The sequence below is a fragment of the Cucumis melo genome, chromosome 8, assembly GCF_025177605.1.
Source record: "Cucumis melo cultivar AY chromosome 8, USDA_Cmelo_AY_1.0, whole genome shotgun sequence".
Lineage (NCBI taxonomy): Eukaryota > Viridiplantae > Streptophyta > Magnoliopsida > Cucurbitales > Cucurbitaceae > Cucumis > Cucumis melo.
The window spans coordinates 18,167,844-18,182,256 of NC_066864.1; the positions used below are offsets into that span (position 1 = coordinate 18,167,844).

Here is a 14,413-nt window from a genome sequence, read left to right on the forward strand (position 1 = left end):
CAAACCATCAGACATGTTTAGCTAGGGTTATTATTAGGGCTTTTAACTACTATAGCCAAAATAGGGGTGTTTTATTACAAGTTGGACCTAATGTTAGTCAAAATTTTCATAAATGTACTAATGTGCTCTAATTTTACACAAATGTAGTGTCCAAAACACTAAACTACTCATCTTTATTATTAAAAAAATTTAAAAAACGAAATAAGAAAAGTGGATTATTTGTATGTGATTAAGATTTGCATTTATTAGATATCCTATGCAAATAGGGTATGTGATTAATTCTATTATGGTAATATTATAATCAAAATTACCCTTTAATTATTTTTCTTTTGGTGATTGTATTTAAAAGTTCTCCCATCCGTCCGATCTCTCACTTTTTGATCTCTCTCTCAGTCCATTTTTTCTTATTTCGTTCATCTCCTTCAAATTTTTCCCATGAGTGCATATTCATTTCATATTATTAATTGTGTATGAAATTGTGAAATATAGTATGCAGGTGAAATTTTTCGATAAATTTTTTCGATAAAGAAAATTTAACGTGAATAGAGTATATATGTCACGTAATTTACAGTATATACCCTTATTTACATTCAATCAAGTATATATATCACGTCATTTTCTTTTGTTTTACATTGTTTTCCATATATTTCATGTACTTTATTATGGATAGCATACAATCGCAGCGGAAACAGGATCAAAAAAATTACTCTATATGCAGCTAAACACTTTAGAGATTAACATGCTTAAAACTACCATAATTACATTAATTAAGGTTAAAAGAAAATCTTTACCTTCGAAGCTCCCGATGCTCCAAATCTTTTCACAATCACGAACCCGGGACTACCACAAGAGTTGATCCACTATACTCTGGACTAAGAACCGGGTTGTAGGACTCGTTAATTGAAGGAATTGGAGAAAGAGATGGAAATAGGAGGTGAAAAATAAAGTCAAATTGAGATTTGAGAGCATAAGTTTATTTATAATTCAAAATTACAAAATTGTAAAAATCTTTTCTCAAGTTGAAAAAATACCCTTTAAATAGACTAGTTACATGCAATTTAGTTTTTTAAAACTCAATGACTAACATTCCACTAATAATTAGTGGATTTAATCACCATTCCATTATCTTTTAGTGGGCTTGGTCACCATATGTTTCCACATAGCCCACTAAGAGTTAGTGGGATTATCCAACAAACTTTGGTCAATGGGCAAAATGGTCATTTGACCATTAAAGTCAAAGTCAAACTTTGACTTTTTCAAGTCAAAAGTCAACTTTTTGACTTTTTTACCATTTTGTCCGTCTTAACTAAATTCGACCTCCCGAGCATGAATCCGCATTCATGTTCTAAAATTCAAATTACATTTGAATATAAAGTCGGTCAAAATTTAACTTAAGTCAAAAGTCAACACTTTGACTTTTTACAACTTTAACATTTTCCATCAATTCCGAGCTTCCAAATATGAATTCATATTTATATTTTTTAATATTTAAATCACATTTAAACTATAAAGCTCTATAATCGACGGCTATATCATATATATTCGTCGTTTTCTCTCTTTCTACTTAATTCTAATAATGCGAATTATTCCAACAAGTTGTTCTAAGTTAATTCAATATGAGCTAGCAGGGGAACCTAATGGACCTATAGATCATAGGCTCCAACGATCCGAGATTAACTGGCTAAACCCTTTTAGACCAAGTTAATCAACATTCGTTAACTAATAAGTCATTCCATTAAAGTCTCGTAGCTGCACTCCCCTCACCATAGATATATTTTTGTCCATTTGATATAACCATGATCAATAAGTTAATCCTTCACAGGTTCTTTGTAACCTCGGCTGGGTCAAAATACTGTTTTACCCCCGAGACTACTTCTTGTTCCTTAAGTCCCACTGATCCACTATTGAACATTTAGTTGAAGGTCCAACCTATAAACCGAATCCCTCTCAGGCCAATGAGAGGGCGGGATCCCTTGTTCAAGACTTGGATTCAATCCTTAAGGGAACAACCTATCTACTAACTATAAAGCGGGTAGGTGTGACTTTCATCTTGCACCCTATGTTCCTGGCCATCTACTTGGTCTTACCCTTGAAATGAGAGGCTTATTGGGTCAGCACCATTGAGTTGCCCTCACCTATGCAGATCTAAGGATAATACCGGTTGAACAGAAGTTCATAGTTAGCTCATGATTAAGATTAATTTACCTAGGTCATCATAATCGAAATAGTCAGTTTACATAGTTAATGGTGTTACAACTGAAAAGTGACTATTTCATAGTTCCAGTCTTATGCAAACTCATAACATAGGATGCCCCCACTCCCATGTCTCTACATGAACGATTCAGGATCACTTCGTATGTACTAACTACAGAGCGAGCCGCATCCATAGTGTTCCTGAAAATAAGGTGTCCAACCTTTTCATACACTGTAGACCGTTTGGGCTATAAACTCGAACTTGATCCACATTTATGTCTATACATAAAATTCAAGTCTACACTAGATAGCATCGAGACATTAGTTATTTGATTCAAGATTATAGTATTCTATTTTCACTAATAAGTTCTCAATAACTACTTTATTGAATAGAATATAATTTTAACTACAAACTACGAGTTTTAGGACATAAATTCCAACACTTTAATAATTTCTGGTATATACATTTTATATTTCATCAAATTTGCATTAATTTTCATATATTGGAAGTTAATTTGTAAAATCTTAGCATGATTGAAACTGTTTTCGATTTAAATGGATTGTTATATACCCTTGTATATTTAACATAATATTATATAACAATGTATGTCTGCATACCTAACAAGAAATAATACAAATATATTAGTCATTGTTTTTTTTTTTAAAGGAAACAGAGAGGTATAGTGAGCATGCACTATACCACAATTCATTAATAAAAGGCAAAGTTACAGATGTTTATATTGGTGAGGGACCATATTACAAACATTACTTTAACAAAGCCTTATAGTTTAGAGATATGGTTGTTTGGTTGTAGTCTTTGAACATTGAGTTTTTGCTAGACCACATACCAATTAGAGAACCTATATCTTCCCACATTTTTTTCACATCTCTGAAAACCCTCCCATTTCTTTCCAGCCATATTGTCCACAAAAGAGCCACCCCCGCATTTAGACAGATAACATTTTTTCTGCTTGTTTGCTTCATTTCTCCCAGCGCAAGACAAAGGGTTTTTATGTTTCTTGTGTCAAATTAAACATCAATATGCCGACTTAGCTTGCCCAAAGGTTTTTTGTTAAAATGGCAAGATGTGAAGATATGGTTTATACCTTCGACATCCGATTTGCAGAGGACGCATCTACTGGGTTGAAGGTATGTGTTCGGAAGCCTTTTCTGAAGCACATCCGCCGTATTTATGCTTTCATGGAACAGAGACCACATAAAAAATTTTCCTTTTTTCGGCAATTTTGGTTTCCATAGAGTTTCAAAAAAATTCCCCTCATTTAGATTTGAAGTTGGTCTTTCTGAGAGTAGTTGTCTCTTTGCTGATGTGGTTGTGTAGGTCCCTTTATCGTTTGAGGACCAGATCATGTTGTTTTTGCCACCATTCGTAGTAGGAATTTTTAGATTTCCCTTTAAATTTGTCCATTTCTCTGTCTCCCTATCGTTTAGAGGGCATCTGAGGTGTAAATTCCAGTCGTTTATGGTGGGATCCCACAACTCTTCAATTGTTGCGTTTTAAGCCTTGGATAAGTCGTATAGCCTCGGATAATTGCTTGAGAGAGAGCCAGAAGCAGTCCAATTTCTGTGCCAAAATGATAGATTTTTCCCATCGTTAATTTCCCATCTGCTGTGATTTTCAAACCATCTAATCTCTTTAATGATTTGTCTCTAAGGGGCTTTCATACTGCTGAATTTTCCTTTTGTTGGAATATCCCCTATGTGATGTCCTTTATATTTTGCAGAGATGATTTTCACCCAGAGGGAATCTTTCTCCTCTTGGAAGCGCCAAAGCCACTTGCAAAGGAGGGCTATATTGGTGTCTTTAACATTTGTAATGCCCAGACCTCCGTTGCATTTTGGAGTGGTAATCGTGGACCATCGAACCAGGTTGTGCAATTGGACTCATTTTTGTTTTTCCAAAGGAAATTTCTCCAGCATTTTTCAATTGTTTTGCCTACTCCATTCGAAGCTTTGAAGATTGATAGATGGTATGTAGGAAGACTGGATAGGGATGCCTGGATTAATGTTAATTTTCCCCCTTTAGAAATTTGCGAGTACTTCCACCCGTTTAACTTCTTTTGTATTTTGTCGATAATGTTTGTCCAAAAGCCTTTGGAGTTTGGTTTTCCCCCCAAAGGAACTCCAAGGTATTCTATAGGAAGAGGCCTAGTAGGGAAGTTCCAGAGATTTGCTACTTCAGCTGATCTGTTAGTTGGGATATTGACATGAGTAATCGAAGATTTGCTTCTGTTGATTGTTAAACAAGATGTGGCTTCAAAGAGGAAAATAACTTTCTGTAAGCTTTTGATAGCTCTATTGTCATCATCTATGAAAACTAGGATATCATCTGCAAACAAAAGGTGATTTAGCTCACAATTTTTGTCGAAAACCACTCCTTTGATGACTCCATTTTTCTGCAGTTTTGTTAGGAGTCGACTTAGGTAATCCATGGCTATGACGAATATGAAAGGTGATATCGAGTCTCCTTGTCTTAGGCCCCTGTTCGGGGGAATTCTGCCTTTTGGTCTTCCATTTATCAAAATGGAATATTGGACGCTACTGATACATGTTTTAATCCAGCTTCTCCATTTTAAAGGGTAGTTTTTTACCCTTAGCATGTAGTCAATGAAATCTCATCTAACTTTGTCGAAAGCTTTTTCAATGTCGAGTTTTAGGACGTACCCTTTTGTTTTACTTGTAAGCCAGTAATCCGCAACTTCATTTGCCATAAGGATAGTGTCCGTTATTTGCCTCCCTTTGACAAAGGCAAGTTGGTTGGGGGAGATAGTTGTTGGGAGCATGGATTTCAATCTATTTGCAATTGCCTTCGCCATGATTTTGTATAGTGACGTTGTAAGGCTAATGGGTCTGTAGTCCTTTGGATTCGCACAATTTGACTTTTTAGCAATGAGAGCAATGAAAGTATTGTTAACACTCTTGTTAATAATACTTTTTCCGTGAAAATCTTTAAAAACTTCCATTACGTCCCCTTTGAGGTATGTCCAATACTTTTTAAAGAACTCCATTGTATATCCATCGGGCCTGGGTGCTTTGTTGCCAGTGAAAGAGAATAAAGCATCTTTTAACTCAATTTCTTTGAATTCAGTACATAAGGCAACATGTAGGGATGAGTCAATTGGACTCGGGTCCAGATTTTCTATAAGAATCGGCTCCTTTTTTCCCCGACGTAAATAGTCTTGAAATGTTTGATTATTGACTCTGTTATTTTTTCCTCTGTATCATGGACCACTCCTTTGTCATCTTCAATTTAAGTGATGAGACTTTTTTCTGTTTTGCTGTGCAAACTTTGTGAAAATAGGAAGTGTTTTCGTCCACTTCATTGATCCATTTGCTTTTTGCTCTTTGAGCCCAAAGTTGGGCCTCTTTGAATTCAATATTACAGAGGTCGGTCTTTATTGCTGTTCTTCTTTCACTGTCTTCAGGGCTCAACTGGTTTTGAAGTTCCTTTTTGTCAATGGTATCAATTTCCGTTGTGAGGTCCTTTTTTTGGGAGGCAAACTTGTTTAGTTTGTTTTTTTGCCATATGAGTCATTGTTTACGTGTTATTGCAATATATGAGTCATTGTTTACGTGTTATTGCAAATATGCATGACAATATTTGAAAGATGCACTAGTATATAATAAATATGTTTTGCTGCTTATGTATTCTTATAAAAATGAAAGTGTACAGGGATAAGAAGTTCATTATATATTGTATCTATATTTAAAAAAGAAGTTCATTAACCGCACACTAGTATTTAAATAAGAAAGAGAAAAAATGTTCATTACTATATTTCACAATTCAAGAAAGAAAATTAATAACATAAAACTAATAATTGAAGGAGATGATCAAAAAGTTCACGATGGAATTTTTTTATTGGAAATTTAAACAAATAAACTAATATGATATATGCACTCATCGAATAAGTTGACAATGGTGAAAGACGTACAAATAAGAGATGAACGAAAAAATAAATATTGATCAGAATTTGAATCAAATCAGATGGAATTGGGTAAAAGACAATATAAAGTGGACGAAAAAATGGTGAAAGACGTCGGAATTAGTAAATTGTAGATAGAAAACATTTGTTCAATGTGCAATTAAGACAAAAACATTATTTTTGTGAAAAATATTCAATATATTATTACCAAATTTGACTAAAATATATACCTCAATTAATTGTGGTCTTTTAAAAAATATAACAAAGCGGCAAAATATTTAAACGAATAATTACGAAAATGGAAAAAGCCCACAGGCCCACAATGAAAAATAAAAAAATGTCTTGTCAACAACGTACGTAATATATTTGATACACAATCGTTTAGATTTGGCTATTGTTTGAAATCCAACCAAATCTAAACTATTTATTTTTTCAATTTTTTGTATATGATTGTTTAATTTAGTTACACGATCGTTTAAATTTAGTTACACAATTGTTTATATTTGATCGTTTAGATTTGGGTAGTTAAATCTAAATGATTTTTTTTTTTCAAGATTTGGTACAATATTGTTTAGATTTGGTTAAACAATTTTTTTCATGATTTTTTTTATACCCATTTAGATTCTTTTGGATCATTTAGATTTGTATCGTTTATTTTTTTACACGATCTAAACGATATTTTTAGGATTTTTTGTACATAATTGTTTAGATTTGACTATTTTTTTTTGTATATGATCGTTTATATTTGGCTTTCAAAATCTAAACGCCGTTATTTTAAGTCTTTTATATTTAGTACACGACCTTTAACAACCAAATAAAAGTTTTAAAAAAATAGATATTTTATATTTGATACATAATTTTGAACCAAATAACAGTTTGAAAAAAAAGAGGAAAATAAGAAATACAACATAAAGAAAAAAAATCCTAGAGGAAGAGGAGAAGAAAGACAGAGAAGAAAGAAAGGGAAGGAAAACCTGTAATATTTAAAAAATGGCCAATTTTATGAGCTTTATTAGACGGATCTAAATATTTTATCAATTTGTTATATTTATAAAAAAATTTCTAATTAATTTAGTATAATATAATACAAGTTAAATTAAATTATTATATATTTAATTTAGTAAGTTTTAAGATTCATAATAAATATAATAATAAATATAATATAAGTTATTTAGGGTACATATTATTATATTATTTCGAAAATATATATTATTTATAATTAATGTAAGTGATAAAAGGTTAATTAGGAATCCTAAATTTAAAAATTTAATAAAATTTTAAATGTAAAATTATCATCGTCTTTTCCTAATCTTTTTTATAATCTAAAACACTTTTCACTCCTCTCAACTCTACGCCCTACTCTCAAAACACTATTCCATTGCTCCTCAACTCCATGTACTCCACCTATCTCCTTCGTACTCCACCTAGGTGTGCATCAAACCAAGTCCACCTCTCTCCTTCAGACTCCACCTCTTTGTGCCGTACTCCACCTCTCGCCTTCGTACTCCACGTCGTCCTCCGCGGCACCCGATCCCGGTAAGTTCGGAACTCCCGACCTGCGCAACCGTCTCCTTGTCGAGCATTAAACCAAGTCGTTCAGCGGTAGAATGGAAAAACCCTACCGATTTGAATTCAACAGTCTTGGCCACTGCTAGGACCGTCAAGGACGTCTCTCCTCAGGAGTTTGTTAAAGCTATGCCGCTCATCTCAAGTGATTCGGAAAGGTATCCTTTTTCTTTCTCTCAATTCGCCTCTATCTCTTTTGTTGGATGAGACAGTTGAGTTTTGGTTCACAGGAGAGTGTTCTAGGATATTGGTTTCGAAAACAGAGTGAGCGAGTGCTAAATTTGAAGTTGCAATGTTTTCGGCTTTGTTTGAGAGTGTGCTCTATTCTTCGTTGTTTCACATCTTTATTTCTTTACCTTGGCTTGTGTTTTAGCTAGTCTTTTTTACTTAAACAAGAAGTTTCAAGTTTTAAGATGTATATTTTTCTATTGATATGCTACTAATTATTGTTATTTTTTTAGCCTTAATGGTTTATAAAATTATTTGCTCGTGCTTTGAGTATGCCTCGTCTGTTGATTAAGTTTGTGGATTCGGTGCAATTTATCAGTTTGTTCTGCTCGTCGCACTTCATCTGAGAAATTGTGATTGTTTACTGAGTCTATACTTGCCATTGAATGTTACTGGGTTCTTGTACATTTTGTGGATGTGTTTATCGATCGTAATTTTTTTTAACAATCCACAGATCCCTTATGTTTCTGGAATTTAAATGGTCTTAAAGGGTTTTTTTGGCCAAATGTAAGAATTTCATGTACTTCTCCATTGGTCGGGATTTGGCCTTTCCCCACTGCTGTAATATTTCATACATCAATGGACATTTCTTCCAAAGGAAAGGAACACTTTAGAAGGCTTTTGCCTATCTCTCTGGTTTGGATTATCTGATTTTTAGTATTGTTTTTAGTAGACATGTTATTGGATTTTGATTGGTTAGAACTCCCTACATTATCACCAGTACAAATTTGTGTTTTGAAAAATAAAAAAAGGATGGGATGGAAATAAAATGTGTTAAAATAACAAATGCACAATTATTCTAGCAATTTTTTTATCTAATGGAACGGTAATCTTCTAAGAGGTAGGAGGACAATGGATATTCAATTTGTTTGAGAGTTTATTCCTTTATTTTTACTTTTTGTTTGTGAATTAAATTTGCATCTAAAAAACATCTTTTGATTCTTGTTACAAATTATCTTAATATTCACTACATATTCTTTTATGTTTTATTTTTTCTACTAACCACTTCCCATTCAAAATTCATCAATCAAACTCCAATTTTACTAAAATACTCTCTAAATTTCATTTTGGCAAAACTCCTCTCTCCATTCTGCCATTTTTCTCCTAAAAAACTCTAGCAATCTTCTTTTCTCTTCCCTATCCATTTTGCCATTTTTCTTCCAAAAACTCCAGCAATCTTTTTTGATCTAATTGAGAGGCAATAGATATAACATTTTATACTTTATTATTTATTTATTTATTTATTTATTTATTTATTTTATTTATCTACTTTATTTTACTTTATCTTTTATTTTATTTTGAACCATTTGCTTTTTTTTAAAAAAATGAAAATCACATCTCATTCTTACTTATTTTTTCCAACTCGCCTAATTTTCTCTCCTAAGATTTTTTCCCTCTCCCTTTTCAGACTCTTCCACCTTCTCCACTCTTAAACACGATCTTGGTTTCTCTGTTATATAAAAACATATAAAAACAAAGGAGAATTAAAAACATATAAAAACAAAGGAGAATTTCTTTTCGAGAGGGTATGTTAGATTGAGATCAATTGTAAGGGGTGAAAAAAAAGTTGAAAACTATTATGTCAAATTAGTCTTCGAAGGTAACTCTTTTTTTTCCTCTCTTTCTTTTCCTTTTTAAGACTGTGATCAATTATAAATTTATTTTTGTTGGAATTTCGTTAATTAATTTTACTGTGACTTCAATTTTTTTAGGATTAGGTATGTTAGGTTTAGGCCAATTGAGTTTAATGTGATTTTATTATTGCTTCAAATTTAGCACCAATTGATTTCAATATAATTAAATTTGTTAGATTTAGGTCATTTGAGTTTACTCCGCTTTACTAGGCCAATTAAATTAATTGTTGCATCAAATTTAGCATTTAGGCCAATTGATTTCAATGAATTTGTTATATTTAGGTCATTTGAGTTTACTGGCTGCTTTACTTATTTTAATTTTATTAGGTTTTGGCTAATTAAATTTATTGTTGCATCAAATTCAAATTTAGTAGATTTAGGCCAATTGATTTCAATGAATTTGTTATATTTAGGTCATTTGAGTTTATTGTCTTAGAAGATTTATGCAGTGCTTCTAAATTAGTTAAATTTAGGTCATTTGAGTTTATTATATTATTCTTTAATTTTTTTTAAGCTAATTGATTTAAAGTGGTTAGGTTTAGGGTTTAATTTGATTGTTATTAATTTTTTTGTTTACTGTTTATTAAATATATTGCATGTTTGAAATTAATTGATTAGAGCTGTGAAAGACATAATAGTTTGCTTGGTCTGATATTTATTTTACAACCTACATATTACACCTTGTATTTATTTCCCAAACTTGTATTATTTCTCAACCGGTATATTATTCTCAATATATTATTTTCCAACTTGTACATTGTCTCCAATTTGTATTATTTGTCAAATGTATTTATTACTTCTTTAGATACATGAAATGTCTCACTAAACTTCTATGATGGAGATCAAAATATCAAAATTTGACATTTTAGTATTCTTGAGGTGAATAAAAAAAATCATGTTTTGAAATAAAAAAATAAATTCTATTTTTCTAATGGCTCTCATGTCACCCACTAACTATCAATTCATGTTCATCTTTTTTCTAAGATGTGAATCGATAACCATAAGACATTTAAAAAAATCAAATAAAAACCTTTGTCTTGTGAAGTTCTCTAATTTAGTTTAAAAGATAAATTTTGGTAACCATTTTTAAGGGTGTGGTAGGGTGCTAACACCTTCTTTACACATAACTGACTTCTGAATTGTAAATCTGAATTTACGTAGATCTAATAGCTTGTTTGTTTATACTTTTTGTTTAGGATTAAATTTGCATATAAAAAACAACTTGTTTTGATTTTGTTACAAATTTTCTTGATATTCCCTACTTATTATTTTATGTTTTCCTTTTTCTACTAACCACTTTCCTTTCAAAAATCATCAATCCAACTCCAATTTTCACCAAAATTCTCTCTAAATTTCATTTTGGTAGAACTCTTCCTTCTCCATTTTGCTATTTTTCTCCCAAAAACTCTAGCAATCTTCTTTACTCTTCTCTCTCCATTCTACCATTTTTCTCCCAAAAACTACAGCAATATTTTTTTGATCCAATGGAAAGGTAATCTTCTAAGAGGTAAGAGGGCAATGAGTATTCAATTTGTTTGAAAGTTTCTTCCCTTTTTTTCTACTTTTTGTTTGTGAATTAAATTTGCATCTAAAAAACAACTTGTTTTTCTCTTGATATTCCCTACATATTCTTTTATGTTTTCCTTTTTCTACTAACCACTTTCCTTTCAAGCTTTGGTTTCAAAATTTTTTATTAGCAATCATTCCCTTGGGTCCGACATCCCAATTTGCCACCAAGCTACGGTAAAAAGTAGGAGCAAATCCTCATGGTAAGAAAGTTTTGAAACTTACTTATTTTGCAATTGTAGTTTAAATGCTATTTGGATTTTTGGAGTCACCTTCTGATGTAAATTTTTAGAGTGTTTGTTATTTGTTACATTGTTTGTTGTTTTCTCATAACATTGGTTGCAACTTTTGTTCTTTGAATAACTTTGATAATGATGTTAACTTAATTTATCATGAACTCTGTTTGGGATAAAATAATGAGTTAATATGTTGCATATGAAACAATAATTGTATAACTTACGTAGTTTGCTATTCATTATTAGGACTTCCGAACTTGAAAAAATGTAGAAGCCTCTGTGGAGGGTAATCAAGATATGGGGGTGGGGATTTAGTAAAAGAAAGAGGTAAGCGCGCTTTATGTTTTATAACCGCAACTTAAGTATTCTGTTTTTTTTTTTTCCTGATGGATAATGTCTGAAGCAAGGCGATATTGTGGGCAAAACATATGAGGGGTGGGGATTTAGTAGAAGAAAAAGGTAAGTGTGCTTTATGTTTTGCAACCGTAACTTAACTATTTTGTTTTAGGAATCATGCTGACATGTACTTAGGAATGTTGCTTTGATTATCCTACAGTGGTAGCCATTGAAGATAAGTTATTTTGTGCAATCCACTTAGACATATGTTTTAGGAATCGTGTTGACATGTACTTAGGAACTTGATACTTTGTTGCGTTGACTATCCTTAATTGATTTTTTAAAGTTAAAATAACTATATTATGTGGATAATATATTTAGGTAAGGATATTTATTTTTGTAAGATAAAGGTGATTGGATTGGAGAGAGAGAAATTTGAATTTAAAGAAAAGATTTGGTGGGATTTAATGAAGAGAGAAAGTGTGAAGATTTTTTTTGGAAAAGAAAAAAAGGAAAAATAAAAATAAAAGGGGTTATTTTTATTAAATAGAGCTTTGTGATGTGTGAAAACCCTATCCATCTTCATCTTCCTCAAGAAAACCCTAAAGAGAGAAAAACCCTAGCAAGTCACCGCCGCTGTGGTTTCCGTCCGCCCTGACCCGAGCCGCTCTTCTCCTCTGTCCTTGCCGTTCACGTTCGCTAGTTGTTCGAAGCCGTCAGCATCTTCGTCTGCGTTTCATGCGTCATCGCCGAGCCACTACACCGTTTGTCATTCTGTCAAGTCGTCGGCGTTTCGTGCGTTGCTCGTGAGGCCCAACCGCGTTAGCTGTTCGTTGCAACTCTTTCATCGTAGCCGTGTGCAAGTGTGTGCGAGCCGCCATCCCCAGCCGTGCTTCGTCTTTCAGTCAAGAAGATCGAGCCGTGCGTATCTGTGTGAGCCGTCGAGCCATCCGCGTGAACCCGAGCCAGCCGAGCTGCCTTCCACTAATGAGATGCACGCCAGTCGAGCCGTCCTCCACTCTCGAGCCACGCACAAATCTTAGCCGAGTCGATCAACCAGTTTTTCCCCTCTAGTCGAGCCGTTTGAGCTGCTAAGCTTGTTTTTTACCCTATTTGACTCATTTTGGGCTTTTTTACCTATTTGTTTCGGTAAGTTTGAGTTGGGTGTTTGTTAGTTCCCAGCAAATATTGATTTTTGACTCTAATTAATGAAATTTTGAATGTTGGATTAAATTGGTTAGATTTAACTGGAAACCGAACTGAGAATTTGTCTAACTAAGTGTAAATCGAATTTGACCTCGATTTTTGGGTAAGTTAAACCAACTAGATTTTTGGATCCTTAATCAGCTACGAGTTAAATTATTAAACTTAGTATTTTACCCTTATTGTTTAGAATTATTCTTTGGAAGCTTGACCTTGCTGTTAGGATTACCTTCGGTTTTAACTAATCTCCAGGTAAGAGATTCTCCTACTAGACCCTCGAAATGAATTTAAAAGACCGCATGTATTTTATGGTTATGCGTTAATGTTAGTTAAGATGCATGATTTAATGCTATTGATAATGACTGTCATGACGTTGGGTGATTGATGACGATGGTTGTTAATATGTTTATCATGAATAGTATATTGGTGATGACGATTGTGTTTTGTTTTTTATGACAATGTTTGATTAAAATGACATGATCGATACTTATGCCATGCTTATGATAATGTATATTATATTATTTGTTATGGTTAGGTTGTTAGCTTTAACTATTAGAGTCGTACCCACATGGTTGTCCTTCGCGATCACCACCTTTTATGACTGTGTAGTCCGACGGGATCACCAGTCCAGTATGACATAGACATAGACATGATTATTAGTGATTCGATGGAGTCACTCACAGTCCGATCGTCTTAGTGTTTTCTTCCGGTACACTAAAGACTAGTTGTCCTAGGTGTTCCTTTGGGTTCAATGAATACCAGATTTGTTCCTACGGGATCACAGATTGCACGTGTTCGAGAACGTGCCAGTGTAGGGGTACCACATTACATGACTCTAATAGGAAGTTAACAGGCACCTAGCGGGACTAGTAATAGGTCCCTTACTGAGTATATTTTTATACTCACTATTTCTTGTTTAATTTTTACAGGCAGAGGTAGAGGTAAGGGTAGAAGGAAGCTGGCGAATGATAAGAGGTGATTGTGGCGAGCCATAAGGATCATTTTTTCTTCCGCTTTATGTCATTTAATTTGATGCACTTTCTATTTTATTTTATTTATTTTTCTTTAAAAACTAGATAGGCCCGAGTTAAGATTTTATTTAATTTTATTTTTACATACATTTGTTATGATTTTAATGAGTATTGGAGGTTTTGTTTTATATTTTATTTCTCTTTTAATAAATTTTATTTATCTTTTAATTAGTAATGACCTCGACTTAGTATAAGAAGTTGGATCGTTACAGTTTGTATCAGAGCCTAAGTTTTAGGTTATGTAGACTGACTTACGATGTAAGTCTTTGTTTTTGTTTTTACCCCTATGGCTAATACGGTCCTTCGTTACTCGCCAGGTATGTTTTATGATTATGATGCTATTTATAACCTTGCCTGAATTAAACTAGTTAAAGTATGAATGTTATGACTATATTGTGAAAACTTCTACTGGTGGAATTTAGGAAAAATGCCGCCATGTAGAGGTGGTAGGGGAGGTAGAGGGGCTAGACGTACCCAGC

The 14,413-nt window shown here is 32.9% G+C and overlaps 1 long non-coding RNA gene across 1 annotated transcript; it reads left to right on the forward strand.

The window, feature by feature from the left end:
- Positions 1-7,480: 7,480 nt before the first annotated feature.
- LOC127150573 (uncharacterized) lies at positions 7,481-14,085 on the forward strand. Its single transcript, XR_007822975.1, has 3 exons — positions 7,481-7,858; positions 11,611-11,691; positions 13,833-14,085. It is a non-coding gene; the product is annotated as an uncharacterized LOC127150573 (long non-coding RNA).
- The last annotated feature ends 328 nt before the right edge of the window (positions 14,086-14,413 follow it).